Source organism: Pseudophryne corroboree, chromosome 8, assembly GCF_028390025.1.
Source record: "Pseudophryne corroboree isolate aPseCor3 chromosome 8, aPseCor3.hap2, whole genome shotgun sequence".
In the NCBI taxonomy this organism is placed as follows: domain Eukaryota; kingdom Metazoa; phylum Chordata; class Amphibia; order Anura; family Myobatrachidae; genus Pseudophryne; species Pseudophryne corroboree.
In genome coordinates, this window is record NC_086451.1 from 395920746 (window position 1) to 395941065 (window position 20320).

Sequence of the window (20320 nt, forward strand, 5' to 3'; positions counted from 1 at the left end):
TGTAGTTTCAGCCCACCATAATTGCTCTACTAAGGAGTTTGCAAAACACTAGAACTCATGTAGATGTGCCTGATATTCAACAGATGGCAAACAAGTTTGGTCCGGTTTACACTGTACACTTTGGCTCCAGACCCACTGTTATCGCTGTAAAAGAGGTATTGGTTGACCTTGGAGACATTTTCCTGGGTAGAGGAACTATTCCTGTATTCGAACGTGTTTATAACAAGAGTGGTAAGTGAAAACACAAAATACTAATAGATAATCTAACATGGTAACAGTCTTTTTGTTACTGATGTTGTACTTAGGGTTGATGCTACATTCTGGGGACTGTCCAAATTATAGTAGCGGGGGAGGTATCTAGCCTTGAAGACTATGCACAGGTATACAGGGAGAATTTTAGTCAATTTTTAATCAACAAATATAAAGAAAGGATTTACTTGGTATAAATACAAAGTAATTATTTGAGTTGGTTGGAGGTTTGCCTGAAAGCAAAGTACAGTGTCCAGAGTAGGCCACTAGTGGCCTTGCTGGACCCTCTAACATGGAGACTCTGCAAATGATTCCTGTTATTCTCCATGTATTCAGAATCCTTTATCTCCTACTCCATTACTCATACTGGGAAAAAAGACTGGTAGCAAATTAAAGTAATTACCATTAACATTAAATAAGTCACTGTCTGTTGAATGTTGTCATTCTACATGTGTGTCTAGATCAGGCATTCCCAACCGCGGTCCTCAAGGCACACCAACAGTACAGGTTTTAGTGATATCCAGGCTTCAGCACAGATGGTTAAATCAAAATAACTGAGCTACTAATTAAGTCACCTGTGTTCAAGCCTGGATATCACTAATACCAGGACTGTTAGTGTGCCTTGAGGACCGTGGTTGGGAAACACTGGTCTAGATGGTCTACTATGTATGTTAAATATAGCCCATTTGTCCACTAACCGCTACAGTGCTCAATATACTAGATCCAGAACTGAGTGCAATATACTGTATTTTGTTGACACATCATGTCAACACAGATTTTATGTCTGCATGATTAGTGTGCCCAGTGCAGCTCTGACTTACTTACTATTCAGATGTTGACACTGTGAACATGTCAACATTCTGCAGATGTCAAGATGTACAATGATGTCACATCAACATTGTTGACATAACTCTTAACATCCTTGAAAAAGTCTGTTAGACAAAATGCGTTAGAGGGATTTGTGACCTCTCTACAGCAACCATATTCATTCATGTGACATCACACATCACACTAGGTACTGCCAATTGCCAACTGCCTCCTGCTAGCTTCTTTACACTGATTGTGCTACAGCCGGCTTGGAGGGAGAAAATAAGCAAGTGGCACAGTACCTAGATCCCTCCCAGAATCAATGCAAACTTCAGCACAGTGCTGAGCTTCAGTCGGCAGGGAGTTACAAAACACACAAGAGGCACCATAGTCGGACTCCTCAAGGTATGGTGATAGGGTAAATGAACTCCACTCTGGGCCTTATTCATATTTGTAAGCACATGCAGATGCAGTTTTTCAGCCTATGGACTTGCTGATCATCTCAAGTGAAGCAGCCTCCCAGAAAATTATAGAGATGCCCACCGAAGCCATTGCAAAGTCCTCAGCAACTGCGTGCACATACCCAGAATTGATACAGAAACAAGGATCATCGTCTCCCATCCCCCGAGTGAGTCTATGGTCACACAGACTGGCCATGGCAGCAGCTGAATGAAGAACCATGCCTCGATAAAATCTATGACACATCAGCATTTTTGACGTCATTCCTCATTACTTCCACCAAACAGTTCCTCCCTGTCAATCACTCAGTGAATAAATCCTCATTGTCAGCAACATTGCAATAATACCATGGAACATGCGCAGGGTGATGGCAGTGCACGGGCAGTCTACAAATAATTGCTCAGTTATGTGAACACCACAATTGTGTACAAATATGAATCAAACCATAATGGGCTTCACAGATGGTGTAATGTTTAGCATTACTGCCTCGGAGCATGTTATGAGTTCGATTCCCACCATGGCCCTAACTGTATGGAGTTTGTATTTTTGCCCCGTGTTTGCATGGGTTTCTTCTGGGTGCTCCGGTTTCCTCCCACAACCCAGAAAGATGCTGGTAGGTTAATTGGCTCCCAACAAAATTAATGATGATTATACAATAGCTGTTGAAATTGCTACTTAACATAAATACAAAAAAAAATTCTCATTATATGATACACTGACCACACCAATGATTTGTACCAAATATAGATTGTGCTTACGGTATGTTACAGTATGTTTCTTTTTAGATTTTCATATATTTGTTGTTTAATAAAATTTGATTGTAAATTACAATTGTATACAATATTCAATAAATCTTTTATGTGTATGTGGCATAATTAAGCCTCTGATTGTGAAAATATTGCTAAGAAAAATGTGAATTTCTAAAACTTGACTACACAGTAAAAGCAAATAGCTTAAAAAAAGAATTATATTCAATTAGTGTACTGTTCAATCAACTGATAAAATCAATTTCTAATTTAAAATTAAGAGAGAAAGTATACCAGTTGATAAATTATGTATACTACAATCCACTAGCATCTATATGTCTTTCTAGGACACTGTATGGCTCTTTTAACAACTGCCACAGTACAATTTTATTTTTCTAAACTACCATGTTATTATTGTCCTTTTTTCCTATTTTGTCTATAATTTACTTTGCACTTTATGTCCTATTAGGATTTATTTTTTTATTTTTATATGCAAGAAACTAATTAAAGGATAGTAAAATGATTATTATTATTATTATTATTATTATTATTATTATTATTAGAGATGAGCGGGTTCAGTTCTCTGAGAACCGAACCCTACCGAACTTCACGTCCCGAGCCCGGATCCGAGCCCGGCTCGGGACTTCCCACCAGACTCGGAAACCAGAACAAGGCAAACGTCATCATACCGCTGTTGGATTCTCGTGGGTTTTGGATCCCATATAAGGAGCCGCATGTCGCCACCATTTTCACTCTGGAATTGGAGAGTGTAGCGAGAGGATGTGTCTCCGTCCTCAATGTCTGTGCGGGAAAGTGGGGTGGCAATTCCAGTTCTGTATTGTGCTGTCCAGTGTATTATCTTATGCTGCATCAGTCCAGTCACAGTACTGGTGTCCTCTGCTGCCATATGTCCAGTGTATCTGCATAAGTCCAGTGAAGTGGTGCTGTGTTGTCCTGCATCAGTACAGTGGTAGTGTCTTGTGCTGCATCAGTCCAGTCACAGTGGTGGTGTCCTCTGCTGCCATATGTACAGTGCTGCTTTATAAATCCTGTCTATTGCAGTGGTGTTATGCTGTCCTGCATCAGTACAGTGTTGGTGTCCCTGTGCTGCGATATAAGCCCGGGATACTGCCGTATATGTCCAGTGGTACTGACGCCATATAAGTCCAGTGGTAATGCAGTATATGTCCAGTGGTACTGCCATATATGTCTAGTGGTACTGCAGTATAAATACAGTCCATTGATACTGCCATATATGTCCAGTGGTACTGCAGTATAAGTCCAGTGATACTGTCATATAAATCCAATCCAGTGGTACTGCCATATAAGTCCAGTGGTACTGCCATATAATTCCAGTGATACTTACGTACATGTCCAGTGGTACTGCTGTATAAGCCAGTGATACTGCTGTATAAGTCCAGTGGTACGGCCACATAATTCCAGTGATACTGCCGTATATGTCCAGTGGTACTGACGTATAAGTCCAGTGATACTGCCATATAAATCCAGTCCAGTGGTACTACCATATAAGTCCAGTGGTACTGCCATATAAATACAGTCCAGTGGTACTGCCATATAAGTCCAGTGGTACTGCCATCTAATTCTAGTGATACTGCCGTATAAGTACATTGGAACTGCTGTATAAGTCCAGTGGTACTGCCATATAATTCCAGTGATACTGCCATATATGTCCAGTGGTACTGCTGAATAAATTCAGTTGTACTGCCATATAAATCCAGTCCAGTGATGCTGCCGTATATGTCCAGTGGTACTGCCATATAATTCCAGTGATACTGCCTTATATATCCAGTGGTACTACTGTATAAATCCAGTAGTACTGCCGTGTAAATCCAGTCCAGTGATACTGCCGTATATGTCCAGTGGTACTGCCATATATGTCCAGTGGTACTGCCATATAAGTCCAGTGGTACTGCCGTATAAGTCCCCTGGTACTGCCATATAATTCCACTGATACTGCTGTATAAGTCCAGTGATACTGCCATATAAGACCAGTGATACTGCCGTGTAAGTCCATTAGTACTGCCATATAAGTCCAGCGATACTGCCATATAAGTCAAGTGGTGCTGTCCTGTGCTGTATATTATTTACTCCAAATAAAAAGGTTATTAAAATTGAATACAATTTTTTTTACAGGGTTTGCCATGTGTGGTTTAGGGGTATGCTCTTCTGTGCCGCATATTGTTGTATAACTGTCCAGATAAAAGGGTTATTAGTATCCAAATCATTTTTTTCAAGCTTTGCCGTGTGTGTGGTTTAGGGGTACACTCTCCTGTGCCACCAATATTGTGTATGTATTGCATCTGGGCAAATTCCAGCACATCCCATGTTTTGCACATACAATTAATTTGGTGGTGCAGAATGTTTTCAGAAATGTCAGGGGCATGCTGGAGATGCTGTCGGTGGCCTGAAAAATTGTGGGCCACTTTCGAAATTCAGCCACTGCATGCCACTCCTAGATGGGCCAGGTGTTTGTGCTGCACACTTGTGTCACTTAGCTTAGCCATCCAGCGACTTTGGGGAACATCTTTTTTTTTTTTGCATCATGTGCTGTTTGTTAACTAGTTTTTTGAAGTGCCATCCTGTCTGACACTGCAGTGCCACTTCTAGATGGGCCAGGTGTTTGTGCCGCACACTTGTGTCGCTTAGCTTAGCCATCCAGCAGCCTCGGTGCACCTCTTTTTCTTCTTTGCATCATGTGCTGTTTGGGAACTAGTTTTTTCAAATATGCCATCCTGTCTGACACTGCAGTGCCACTCCTAGATGGGCCAGGTATTTGTGCGCACACTTGTGTGGCTTAGCTTAGTCATACAGCTACCTTATTGCTCCTCTTTTTCTTCTTTGCATGATGTGCTGTTTGGGGCCTAGTTTTTGAAAAGTGCCATCCTGTCTGACACTACAGTGCCACTCCTAGATGGGCCAGGTGTTTGTGATGAACAATTGTGTCACTTAGCTTAGTCATACAGCTACCTCATTGCACCTATTTTACTTCTTTGCATGATGTCCTGTTTGGGGCCTAGTTTTTGAAAAGTGCCATCCTGTCTGACACTGCATTGCCACTCCTAGATGGGCCAGGTGTTTGTAATGCACAATTGCTTAGCTTAGCTAGTCATACAGCTACCTCATTGCACCTAATTTACTTCTTTGCATGATGTGCTGTTTGGGGACTAGTTTTTTTAAGTGCCATCCTGCCTGACACTGCATTGCCACTCCTAGATGGGCCAGGTGTTTGTGCCTCACACTTGTGTCGCTTAGATTAGCCATCCAGTGACGTTGGTGCACCTCTTTTTGTTCTTTGCATCATGTGCTGTTTTGGGGCTAGTTTTTTTTAAATATGCCATCCTGTCTGACACTGCAGTGCCACTCCTAGATTGACCAGGTGTTTGTGCCGCACACTTGTGTCGCTAAGCTTAATCATACAGCTACTTTATTGATCCTCTTTTACTTATTTGCATGATGTGCTGTTTGGGGCCTAGTTTTTAAAAAGTGCCATCCTGTCTGACACTGCAGTGCCACTCCTAGATGGGACAGGTGTTTGTGATGCACAATTGTGTCACTTAGCTTAGTCATACAGCTACCTCATGGCACCTCTTTTACCTCTTTGCATGATGTACTGTATGAGGACTAGTTTTTTTAAGTGCCATCCTGTCTGCCACTGCAGTTCCACTCCTAGATGGGCCAGGTGTTTGTGCCTCACACTTATGTCGCTTAGCTTAGCCATCCAGCGACCTTGGTTTACATTTTTTTTCTCTTTGCATCATGTGCTGTTTGGGGACTAGTTTTTTTAAGTGTCATCCTGTCTGACACTGCAGTGCCACTCCTAGATGGGCAAGGTGTTTATGCCGCACACTTGTGTTGCTTAGCTTAGCCATCCAGCTACCTCATTGCACCTCTTTTTCTTCTTTGCATCATGTGCTGTTTGGGGCCTATTTTTTTAAATCTGCTATCCTGTCTGCCACGGCAGTGCCACTCCTAGGTGAGCCAGATGTTTGTGCCGCCCGCTTGGGTCGCTTAGCTTAGTCATCCAGCGACCTCATGGCACCTCATTTACTTCTTTGCATGAAGTGTTATTTGTGAACTAATTTTTTGAAGTGCCATCCTGTCTGACACTGCAGTGCCACTCCTAGATGGGCCAGGTGTTTGTGCCTAACACTTGTGTCACTTAGCTTAGCCATCCAGTGACCTTGGTGCACCTCTTTTTTTTCTTTGCATCATGTGCTGTTTGGGGACTAGTTTTTTTAAGTGTCAACTGTCTGCAACTGCAGTGCCACTCCTAGATGGGCCAGGTGTTTGTGCCACACACTTGTGTTGCATTGCTTAGCCATACAGCGACTTTGGTGCACCTCATTTTCTTCTTTGGATCATGTGCTGTTTGGAGACTATTTATTTAAGTGCCATCATGTCTGACACTGCAGTGCCACTCCTAGATGAGCCAGGTGTTTGTGCCATATACTTGTGTTGCTTAGCTTAGCCCTCCAGCTACCTCATTGCACCTCTTTTTCTTATTTGCATCATGTACTGTTTGGGGCCTATATTTTAAATCTGCTATCCTGTCTGCCACTGCAGTGCCACTCCTAGATGGGCTAGGTGTTTGTGCCGCCCACTTGGGTCGCTTAGCTTAGTCATCCAGCGACCTCGGTGCAACCTTTTAGCCTAAAAACTATATTGTCAGGTGTGAGGTGTTCAGAATAGACTGGAAATTAGTGGAAATGAATGTTACTGAGGCTCATAATACCGTAGGATCAAAATGACCCCCAAATTCTGTGATTTTAGCTGTTTTTGTGTTTTTTTCCGAAAATCATCCAGATACAAAACCAAATCCAAAACACGAAAGGGTGGTTTGGGCAAAACCAATCCAGATCCAAAACACGAGTGAGGTTCCAGATCCAAAACCAAAACATAAAACACGAAAAAGTGCTCACCACACATCTAAAATTTTTATTATTATAAATATCAATTAAAATCAACATTTCTGACAAACATTTCTTTAAATAAATTAACTATCTCAAACAGGTTTTATTGCAATGTTCAAATTAACGGCCTACCACAATCTCAAAATCAATTTAACTGAACATAAATTAATTATCTTCTCCAAAACTAATCTGGACAGAAGATTATTGTTCATGAAGCAGAAATAATACCTATAGTGTAAACAATGTATATAGTATACCTTTGACTCTTACCAGCTTTTTCTTGAATCATAATTTGTTATGGTTTTATGAATAATTTTGCACAAATAATTCCTCTTCTATCTAAAGGTAAAACTAAAATCTCCATTCCTACTCCCCACCCTTTCACAACTTCACTTGCATAGATGGGGGTCCTTTACGGATCCCCATCTATGCATTTTTCTCCAGTAAGTCCATCCTTAGCCCAGCAGTATGGATGACACTCTCCCCATTCAGTCCTTACTTTCAACCTCTCTTACATCTTTATATTTACAAGGAATCTCCTTGTATGTTGGTTTCTGTGCAATTTGCTCTCACTGGTCCCTCACAACTGAATCATTTTGTATTACTAGCCTTTAGATTAGTGCTCTAGTCTTGAGCTTTGTGACACTCACTTGTCTTCAAAATGAAATCATATACCCTTGATTGCTTCTACCCTTGTGAAGCCCAATCTTGACTACATGTGTACTTCCAAAAGGTATCAGCTCCTGCAGTTCTTCTGGTACCTAGCTGTCTTCAGCTACCTACCTATTTCAATAACTGACAAGATGATGCCTATATTGTTTGTTTATGCTCTATAAGATGCTGATTCTGAGTCAAACATACTGTAGTTGTCCACATCTGCATTCAAACACCACTCACCACCATTCAAACACCACTACAAAGCAATTATCTGATGTAAATCCATGTTTAGGAATGCCCAAGGACTGAGATGACCACAGAGGTCCTGAAATGCAGATTGGTATATCTTTAGACACACCATTGGCTGCACGTTGATATTTTTGCCAGCCCTACAGCAGATACAGTTTCTCCATTAGTGTATGGCCTCCTATATGAGCACTTGATCATTTTTGTATGCAAACACCTTCTCTGTGTAAGAGCTAATCCACCTCCTTGTAACTGGCCAGGAACACTCACTACATTTGCAGTACACTTCTCCATGTGTGCCCCTGAAATGGCAACTGTACAGACACATTCGAGACACATGCGTGGTGTGACTTACATGCATGTGCAGCAGCATAAAATTATTTCACTCTATCTGACATCAGCGTTGAATCCACCTTCGGATCAGGCCCTAATGTTTTGAGCAGAAGATTCATTTAAACTCCGACCTCTGTATTTGCTAATGAGCTTTGACCAGCAACCTCTACTTATATTAATATTTGGATTTTTAGGGTTGACACTAATCAATGGAGAGGCCTGGAAGCAGCTGAGACAGTTCTCTTTCCTGACCCTTAAGGGTTTTGGCATGGGTAAAAAGAGCATAGAAGAACCCCTTCAGGAAGAAGCATAACACCTTGTGGAGTACTTCAGAAGCTCTAACAGTAAGTATACCATGTAGACCCCAAAGGCTATTGCTAAAAATATATTTGGGTATACATTTTTAATTGGCATTATAAAGGACAAAGAGATGGAATGGAATAAAATAATAAAAAACAATGTAAAAATGTAAACCCCAACAGTTCTCTATTAGACTGTATATAAACAGTTATTTGCATGAAGTAACTGGTGCTTTACTGTACATGTAGATGTTATTCTAAGGAACAGCAAAATCTGGTAACATACAGGAACACATTAACAAATATTGGAAAATGGAAACATTGATTAAATCAAATTGATTTAACCAACTTGCTGAACTACCATGTTTGTCAATTTTCCATCTATTTTATTTCCAACCAAATAACTATTTCTGATTGACTAGTTTGTTTTGGTGCAAACTAAAAACTTACAGTAAATTCAGTAATTAATAAGTAATGTTTAGTATCCTTATTCACCATTCTCATTCCATCTTCACAGGGCAGCCAATAAATCCTAGTACTACACTGAGCTGTGCTTCATCTAATATCATTGCCGCTGTGCTGGTGGGGAAGCGTTATGAATACACTGATGAGAAATGGATGAAAGTTCTCCAAGACTTGCGGGATTCATTTCAAATGTTGTCTTCAACCTGGGGCCAGGTGACTGCGAAATAGAGTAAAGTAACAATATATTTTCTTAGCAATGCCTCACATTGATATAACTGCCTTATTTCTGATTCTTCTTCAAACTGCCTATAAAACCTGTATCACTTTTTTATTTATCCTTCTAAATCCCTATAGCTCTACAGCCCATTGCAAAACATAATCTTGTCATTTATGCTTAGCTCCTTATTTATTTATCTGACTTCTTTCAATCACTCATTGTATCATGCCAAATAACATATTCCAGACACTATTACTATTACCTTTTATAACTTCTTATATACAATTACTCATCCTACTTATCCATATGACCTCATCCTACTTTTCCATATAATCTCTCTAAAAATCTCCTCCCCGCAATTTACCACTAATACCATGGCGGCTATTAGTCTTTCTATGCAATATATATTTTATAATTTAGACTTAGATTCAGATTCATAACCCATAGTGCAGTAATAATATTTTTTCATTTTAATTACTTAGCCTTAAATTAGTTAAAACATAATTATTAGACAATGATTTTAAATTTTAAAAAGTAGCATCTACGACCCATTGAATAGTATATGTTCTTATTAGCTTCCTTGTCTGCAGCATGTGACAGTTTTAGACACTGGTTACTTGGTCTAAACAGGCTGGTGGTCTATGTTTTGTGTCATGACTTATCAGCCATGATATAATTTGTCAATGACAACCAACATCCATTATTTAGTATAACCCTAAAACTCTCCTATAAATAAATACCAGTATTTTTATAATGAAGAAATATTTTTGCTCTATGTCTTGTGTAGGTGTATGACATGTTTCCAAAGATCATGAAACATTTACCTGGACCGCACCAAATAATTTTTCAACTTTTGCATGGACTAAAGAAGGTTGTGAAGAAGAGTGTCAGGAGCCACCAGGAGACTTTGGATCCTGCTAATCCTCGAGATTTCATTGACTGTTTCCTCATCAGGATGAAACAGGTACATAGTTATGTTAATGTAATATGATTAATCTACTGAGTTCCCAAATCTGCTTAAAACCTATAAACCGCTAAAAAAGTGTCAATGTCATAGAGGTCATCATGATCCTTCATAAATAAATATATGTCGTTCCATTTAGATGATGGCCGCTTTGTGTGCTTGAAAATAGCTCCATACTACCGGTGGTATGTCATCACTATTAGCACAGATTTACGCCAGCCATATCCTTTGTGCCAGGAACTGTCTACTTAGAATTGCTCTATCACTGTATTTTATAGAAAACCTTTATTTATCTACAGTTTTACTTTCAACCAGATTTTCTATAAGCCCCTCCCCCCATGAAAGATAATTTATTGTATAAATGACCATGTCACAATGTTCCACAGTCAGCATCAAAGCTTCTCAGACTCATGTGTAGGCGGCCAAGTCCAGCCTTATGTATGCCTGGCTAGCAGATAAGGCCCTGGAACTTCTAAGCTACAGTGTACCCAGAAAGTATTCACAGCACTTCACTTTTTCCAGATTTTGTCATGTTACAGACTTATTCCAAAATGGAATAAAAAAATGTTCCCTGAAAATTCTACACACAATACCCCATAATGACAAAGTGAAAAAAGTTTTTTTTGAGATTTTTGAAAATGTATTAAAAATAAAAAAAATCTAAGAAATCACATGTACATAAGTATTCATAGCCTTTGCCATGAAGCTCAAAATTGAGCTCAGGTGCATCCTGTTTTTACTGAACATCACTGAGATGTTCCTACAGCTTAATTAGATACCAACTGTGGTAAATTCAATTGATTGGACATGATTTGGAAAGACACAAACCTGTCTATATAAGGTCCCATGCTTGACAGTGCATCTCTAAGAGACAGGATTGTCTCGAGGCACAAATCTGGAGAAGGGTACAGATACATTTCTGCTGCTTTGAAGGTCTTAATGAGCACAGTGGCTTCCATCATCCGGAAATGGAAGAAGTTCGGAACCACCAGGACTCTTCCTAGAGCTGGCCGGCAGCCTAAACTGAGTGATCGGTAGAGAAGGGCCATAGGGAGTAATTCACATTAGATCGCGGCAGTGATCGCAGTCTGAATTACTGTGTGGAGTGCACATGAGCAGAGGCTGTACTGCGCATGCGCACCCTGGGAAGCCATGGAGATGCTAAGAGCATCTCACTGGCTGCGATCGCCTCTGCCTGATTGACAGGCAGAGGCGGTCACAGGGCAGGAGGGGGAGTGACAATGGTGTTAGAACAACAATGGCGGGCGCGGTCTGGACAATAGAGGCATGTCCAAACCATTGAGGGGGTGGGCTGTAGCTGCTGCATTACATCACACGCAGCCGCTGCAACCCAGGACATGGCCAGTAATTCCCTGCCAACGCGCAGGAGCTGTGCTAGCAGGGAGCTACTCATCAGGTACAAAAGCATTATTGCCATATGATGCTTTTGTACCTGTGCGGGGGTGGCTGACATGCAGGGTGAATTAGCCCTATGCTGGGCATCCACCCACATGTCAGAGTAACTGATCGTAGATTTGCTAAATTTAGCACATCTACAATCAACTGTGAATTACCCCCCTAGTCAGGGAGGTGACCAAGAACCCATATCCTCTGTGGAGAGAGGAGAACCTTCCAGAAGGATGACCATCTCTGCAGCAATCCACCAATCAGGCCTGTATGGTAGAGTGGCCAGACAGAAGCCACTCCTTAGTAAAAAGCACATGGCAGCCTACCTGGAGTTTGCCAGAATGCACCTGAATGACTCTCAGACTATGAGAAACAAAATTCTCTGGTCTAATAAGACAAATATTGAACTCTTTGGTGTAAATGCCAGGCATCATGTTTGTAGGAAACCCGCACCGCTCATCACCAGGCCAAAACCATCCCTACAGTAAAGCTTGGTGGCGGCAGCATCATGCTGTGGGGATGTTTTTTAGTGGCAGGTACTGGGAGACTAGTCAGGATAGAGGGAAAGATGAATGCAGGAATGTGCAGAGGGGATGCAGTTAATTTACCTACAATCGAAATACCGACATCAAAAATGTCAACACGGTCAAAATACAGACATTAAAAATGTCGACAGGTCAAGAAATCGACATGAGTATTTCATGATTTTTTTTATTGAAACCGACTTGTTCATACTTTACCATCCCAGTGAACGTGGAGGGGGAATATAATAGTGCCTGAAGCATGGTGAGCGCAGCGATCCATGCGAGGGGATGCGGTACACCTATACGGTGTCCATGTTGACCTATGTCGATATACACACCAATTTTTTAAAGTGTCGATTTTCTTGACTTGTTGACATTTTAAATGTTGGAATTTTGTCAGTGTCGACATTTTAAATATCGATATTTTGAATTTTGACCATGTCAGTGTTTTTACCTTGTCGGTATTTTGACCATCGTTCAATTGTTGTCGGTATTTTTACTGTCAGGATTTTGATTGTAGGTAAATCATACAGATCCCGTACAGAGACATCCTAAAGGAAAACCTGATCCAGAGAACTCTTCACCTCATACTGGGGTGACGGTTCATCTTTCAGCAGGACAGTGACCCTAAACACACAGCCAAGATATCAAAGGATTGGCTTCAGGACAACTCTGTGAATGTCCGTGAGTGGCCCAGCTAGAACCCAGACTTGAATCTGATTGAACATCTCTGGAGAGATCTTAAAATGGCTATGCAACAATGCTTCCCATCCAACCTGATGGAGTTTGAGAGGTGCTACAAAGAGGAATGGACAAAACCGCTCAAAGATAGATGTGTAAAACTTGTGGTATCAAATTTAATGATCGCTTCTAGACCTGATTATTATGGGCACAATATGCGCGATAACAGGGATCAGTTTACATAGGAGATTGGGCATGATGTATCATTTGAATACAGTCATTGTGTCTCAGTCTGAATTCTTACATTCCCTGAGTCATACTTGCCTACCTGACCCTCTCCATGAGGGAGAAAATGCTCTGTTCCTGGACTTTCCTGGTAATGTATGATTGCCATCACCTGTGGTGAGCTAGTTAATTGATAAGAAAGGTATTTCACCACAGGGGATGGCAATCATACATTACCAGGAAAGTCCAGGAACAGAGCATTTTCTCCCTCATGGAGAGGGTCAGGTAGGCAAGTATGCCCTGAGTGCTAGCTCTTGAATTTGTTCCTAGCGGCTCAAGCCTGTAGAATCTCCATAGCCTAAAACATGTCAGATGCAGCTAGATTACTAACCTTTAAGAGAGCCATGATGAAATGTATAACAGTCCTCCACATAGTGGATAACTTTCTCTGCACAGTTCAGAATAAGGGCCCTCATTCCGAGTTGATCGCTCGTACTTTTTCATCGCATCGCAGTGAAAATCCGCTTAGTACGCATGCGCAATGTTCGCACTGCGACTGCGCGAAGTAATTTTGCAATGAAGATAGGATTTTTACTCACGGCTTTTTCTTCGCTCCGGCGATCGTAGTGTGATTGACAGGAAATGGGTGTTACTGGGCGGAAACACGGCGTTTTAGGGGCGTGAGGTTGAAAATGCTACAGTTTCCGGAAAAAACGCAGGAGTGGCCGGAGAAACGGGGGAGTGGTTGGGCGAACGCTGGGTGTGTTTGTGACGTCAAACCAGGAACGACAAGCACTGAACTGATCGCACAGGCAGAGTAAGTGTGGAGCTACTCGAAAACTGCTAAGTAGTTTGTAATCGCAATATTGCAAATACTTTGATCGCAATTTTAAGAAGCTAAGATACACTCCCAGTAGGCGTAGGCTTAGCGTGAGCAACTCTGCTAAAATCGCCTTGCGACCGATCAACTCGGAATGAGGGCCAAGATTTGGACCCATCAGAGGATTCAATCTGCAGAAATGTTCCATGCAGTTTGCTAGCACATGGGTTTGTGGAGTAAATTGGTAACAGAAGCATACACAAGCAATTTTGTTTAAAAACCATGAGACTGCATTGAAAGCACCTCACTCTGTTTCTTTACAAGAAACCCATATAAAATTAATTCATAGAGCTTACATTACGCAGGCTCAGCGCCAATACTTTGTACCCGCCGAAACAGGGCAATGCCCTAAGTGCAAGGCCTCATCGGCTACCTTCTTTCATAATGTATGGTCTTGTGGAACAATTAAAAAGTTTTGGAACAAGATTATTTCATATATTAATACCACATTTAGTTTAAAAGTGTCAGCAGGACTTTTGCCCTCGGCACCGCTGTTCAAAAGGGCGCCGCAACCATGGCAAGAGCCGCTACAGTGTCCAGATGTCGGCGCCGGTACTGTGACCAGACGGGAATGGCGGCGGTGGTGGTTAGGAAAAGGTCCTCTCCGTGAAGGGAAATTAGACATGCAGTGCGGTAGCATCTAGTTTCCCTTTGCGGAGAGGACCTTTCCCTGCTACTGGGAACACGGCAGTTTAGGACAGTCATAGACGCTAGGGGTCATAGTTGACCTCTAGTGTCTATGCGCTCCTATGGATCCAAGGGGCAGTGCCGGTGGCGGAAGATGGACGGCAGCAGTGGTCGGGAAACAGGAACGGGGCTGGTGAGTATTCTTGATTTATTTTTTTACTAGGGGCACAGTTACTGGTGGGAAGAGTAAAGGGGGCAAAACTAATGGGGGCACAACAGCTACTGGGTGCAAAACTAATGAGGGTGCAGTACTGGGGGCACAGCTGCAGGGAGCACAACAACTAATGGGGGCACAACTAATGAGGGTGCAGTACTGGGGCAAAACTACTGGGGGCACAGCTGCAGGGGGCACAATAGCTACTGGGGGCACAACTAATAGGGGCACAACTACTGAGGGCACAGTACTGGGCGCACAGCTGCAAGGGGCACAGCTACTGGGGGCACAACAGCTACTGGGGACACAACTACTGAGGGTGCAGTACTGGGGGCACAACAGCTACTGGGGAACAACAGCTCGGGGCAAAACTACAGGGAGCAAAACTAACCACGCCCCTTCCTTATGATGCCACGCCTCTATTTTTGGTGCACGCCTGCGGCACGCACCAACTCTGTTTCACTTGTGGGGGGAGGATGCGCCAAAAGAAACTTTCGCCCTGGGAGCCACAAGGTCTAGAACCGGCCCTCTACACCGTTCACCACCCAGATTAGATATGGTCCACCGCATGCTTCTTAAAACCATGTATTTAGACAGATACTCCACGCTCCCTAATGTTGAAAAGGGTATTATAACCTTTCACAGTAAATGGGGCTCCTTTATTAATACTCTGCCAGATCATACCAAAGAAAAGAGTTTTAAAATATTTGAAAATACGGAATGGTATTTATATCGCAAAATACAGGAGACATTGTAGCTGTGGTTTCCAGGGAGAATTGCAGAAACTAGTCACACCATTTTCCGACTTGCTACCACTTGTTGAACTGTAACAGTCTAAATTCATTTCTTTAACATATTGTCTAACTACTTTAATAACAGCTCTAAGGTATTATGCAAATATGACGCCTATGTGCAAAACGTTTCCCCCTCTTCTCCTCGTTCCCTCCTTCTGTGTTTACCCTTGTTGTCTGTGTTTTCTTTTCCCACTTTCTTTTAATGTGATAACTTAGTTGATATTTTACATTACTGAATATTGGCCCTCATTCCGAGTTGTTCGCTCGGTATTTTTCATTGCATCGCAGTGAAAATCCGCTTAGTACGCATGCGCAATGTTCGCACTGCGACTGCGCCAAGTAACTTTACTATGATGAAAGTAATTTTACTCACGGCTTTTTCTTCGCTCCGGCGATCGTAATGTGATTGACAGGAAATGGGTGTTACTGGGCGGAAACACGGCGTTTCAGGGGCGTGTGGCTGAAAACGCTACCGTTTCCGGAAAAAACGCAGGAGTGGCCGGGGAAACGGTGGGAGTGCCTGGGCGAACGCTGGGTGTGTTTGTGACGTCAACCAGGAACGACAAGCACTGAACTGATCGCACAGGCAGAGTAAGTCTGGAGCTACTCTGAAACTGCTAAGTAGTTAGTAATCGCAATATTGCGAATACATCGGTCGCAATTTTAAGAAGCTAAGATTCACTCCCAGTAGGCGGCGGCTTAGCGTGTGTAACTCTGCTAAATTCGCCTTGCGACCGATCAACTCGGAATGAGGGCCATTGTTCTTTTATCAATAAGTACATTGTATTTTTTCCAACTATTCCTATATATTCATTTGCCAATTATTCCTACTCTTTCAACACACTCGTAGTATTAATGGAGATGCTGATTTTGTTGATTATATCATACCTGGACGAACTTTGGACCGGAGCTGCAGACCCCTATTGATATTTAAGAAATGGGATTGTGTGTCTCAACCTCTGACTTTATATGACAGTCATTTTTGTCAACTTTTTTTTTTCTCCACTTATCCACTCTATGGGGTATATGCAATTGCGGTCGAATTCCCGAAATTGTCGAATTTCGGGACATTTTCGCCAAAAAAAAAAAATCGTCAATGCAATTCAGTACTTTCCGTCAAAAAAACGGACTTTCAAAATTCGACTTTTTGAAATTCGACTTTTTGCAAATTCGACTTTTCTGCAATGATACAAGTGCTGCAATTCGACAAAAGCATATTCAATTCAAGTTTGGAAATTCGACAGCAGTGCTTTTAGACAGTAAATTCGTCATTTTCAATCCGCCACACTTTGGAGGGTGAAACCAATAAAAAAAATTTCAAACATGTTTTTTTTGGTGTTTTTTTTGGGGGGAATAGCATATCTATTTATATTAGAAGGGATTAGGTACTTTGGTTTGTCTTTTTTGGAGGCACAAGTATTATTTATATATTTTTAAAAATAATTGTTTTCATTTTTTTTCATTGCTGGAACGGTAAAATCCTGAAAAAAAAAATGGCGTGGGGTCCCCCCTCCTAAGCATAACCAGCCTCGGGCTCTTCGAGCTGGTCCTGGTTCTAAAAATGCGGGGAAAAATTTGTCAGGGGATCCCCCGTATTTTTAAAACCAGCCCCGGGCTCTGCGCCTGGTGCTGGTGCAAAAAATACGGGGGACAAAAAGAGTAGGGGTCCCCCGTATTTTTCACACCAGCATCGGGCTCCACTAGCTGGACAGATAATGCCACAGCCGGGGGTCACTTTTATACAGTGCCCTGCGGCCGTGGCATTAAATATCCAACTAGTCACCGCTGGCCGGGGTACCCTGGGGGAGTGGGGACCCCTTCAATCAAGGGGTCCCCCCCCCCAGCAACCCAAGGGCTGCGGATGGGAGGCTGATAGCCTGGAGTAAAATGACAGAATATTGTTTTTTCCAGTAGTACTACAAGTCCCAGCAAGCCTCCCCCACAAGCTGGTACTTGGAGAACCACAAGTGCCAGCATGCGGGAGAAAAATGGGCCCGCTGGTACCTGTAGTACTACTGGAAAAAAATACCCAAATAAAAACAGGAGACAGACACCGTGAAAGTACAACTTTATTTCATACGTCGACACACACATACTTACCTATGTTCACACGCCGACATCGGTCCTCTTCTCCAAGTAGAATCCAGGGGTACCTGAAAATAAAAGATAAATATACTCACCTCATCCATGGTCCAGAGATAAATCCACGTACTTGGCAAAATAAAAAAACGGACACCCGTACCATGCCGGACTGAAAGGGGTCCCATGTTGATACATGGGACCCCTTTCCCCGAATGCAGAGAGACCTCTCAGTGACAGCTGTCACAGAAAGGTCTCTAAAGCCAATCAGGAAGCGCAACTTCGTTGTGCTCACCTGATTGGCTGTGCGCTGTCTGAACTCAGACAGCGCATCGCACAGCTCCGTCCATTACTTTCAAAGGTGGGAACTTTGCGGCTAGCGGTGAGGTCACCCGCCGGTCAGCGGATGACCGTGGGTAACCCCACTGCTGACGGCAAAGTTCCCACCATTGAAAGTAATGGAGAGGCTTTGCGATGCGCTGTCTGACAGCTCAGACAGCGCACAGCCAATCAGGTGAGCGCCACGGAAGTAGCGCTTCCTGATTGGCTGAAGGGACCTCAGTGACAGGAGTCACGTGGTGTCCCGGCATTCGGGGAAAGGGGTCTGATGTGTAAACATGGGACCCCTTTCAGTCCGGCATGGTACGGGTGTTCGTTTTTTTTTTTAACAAGTACGTGGATTATCTCCCGGACACTGGATTGAGGTGAGTATAATTTTTTTCACAGGTACCCCGGATCGTCGGAGACTGTGGCAGTCGGCGGGTCAACATAGGTAAGTATGTGTGTGTCGGCAGTGTGTAATAAAGTTTTACTTGTCACGGTGTCTGTGTTCTGTTTTTATTTGGGTATTTTTTTCCCAGTAGAACTACAGGTACCAGCGGGCCCGGTTTTCTCCTGCATGCTGGTACTTGTGGTTCTCCAAGTACCAGCTTGCGGGGGAGGCTTGCTGGGACTTGTAGTTCTTCTGGAAAAAACAATATTCTGTCATTTTACTCAAGGCTATCAGCCTCCCATCCGCAGCCTTTTGATGGGGGGACAGCCTCGGGCTTCACCCCTGGCCCTTGGGTGGCTGGGGGGGACCCCTTGATTGTAGGGGTCCCCACTCCCCCAGGGTACCCCGGCCAGGGGTGACTAGTTGGATATTTAATGCCACGGCCGCAGGGCACTGTATAAAAGTGACCCCCGGCTGTGGCATTATCTGTCCAGCTAGTGGAGCCCGATGCTGGTGTTAAAAATACGGGGGACCCCTACTCTTTTTGTCCCCCATATTTTTGGCACCAGGCGCAGAGCCTGGTGCTGGTTTTAAAAATACGGGGGATCCGCTGTTACTTTTTCCCCCGGATTTTTAAAACCAGGACCAGCTCGAAGAGCCCGAGGCTGGTTATGCTTAGGAGGGGGGACCCCACGCCATTTTTTTTCCGGGTCTTTCCCGTTTTTTTAAATCGTGGCAAAATGCGGCAAATCGGCCGTTTGTCGCCCGCGGGACTGTCGAATCCGTTTTTCATTGAATATGGTGAATTCCGGCAGCCACCTGCCGGAATTCACCTGTCGAATTGTGTCAAATTAAAAAACGGCAATAATTTGCCGCGATTCACAGTGAATTGCATATACCCCAATGACTTTACATTGTAATGATTTTATTGTTGGCAATTGTACAACATTTATTGCGTTTTAATACTTTAAAGTACACTTTTTGTAAAAAAAAAAAAAAAACAATAAAAAGATTTTTGAAACAGGACTAGTTTAATATAGAACGAGTTTGCATACTAAGGAGTCTATGTACTAAGCCTAGGAGAGAGATAAGTAGACAGAGGTAAAAGTACCAGCCAATCAGTCCCTGACTGCAATGTTAGAGGCTGTGTTTGAAAAATGACAGTTAGAGTACCAACCAACCAGCCCCTATCTCCATACACTTTTTTGGCCCTCATTCCGAGTTGATCGCTCGCAAGGCGAATTTAGCAGAGTTGCTCACGCTAAGCCGCCGCCTACTGGGAGTGAATCTTAGCTTCTTAAAATTGCGAACGATGTATTCGCAATATTGCGATTACAAACTACTTAGCAGTTTCAGAGTAGCTTCAGACTTACTCGGCATCTGCGATCAGTACAGTGCTTGTCATTCCTGGTTTGACGTCATAAACACACCCAACGTTCGCCCAGACACTCCCCCGTTTCTCCGGCCACTCCTGCGTTTTTTCCAGAAACGGTAGCGTTTTTATCCACACGCCCATAAAACGCCGTGTTTCCGCCCAGTAACACCCATTTCCTGTCAATCACACTACGATCGCCGGAGCGAAGAAAAAGCCGTGAGTAAAAATACTATCTTGATTGTAAAATTACTTGGCGCAGTCGCAGTGCGAATATTGCGCATGCGTACTAAGCGGAATTTCACTGCGATGCGATGAAAATTACCGAGCGAACGACTCGGAATGAGGGCCTTTATCTCTCTCCAAGTCTTAGTACATAGACCTCATAAAAAAATGTTCCAGCATGCTGTAGCTGATTTTAATTGTGTTTTT

At 42.8% G+C, this 20320-nt stretch overlaps 1 pseudogene; it reads left to right on the top strand.

The window, feature by feature from the left end:
• LOC134947850 (cytochrome P450 2C31-like) overlaps positions 1-20320 on the top strand; it is a 30967-nt pseudogene that overhangs the window by 1691 nt on the left and 8956 nt on the right.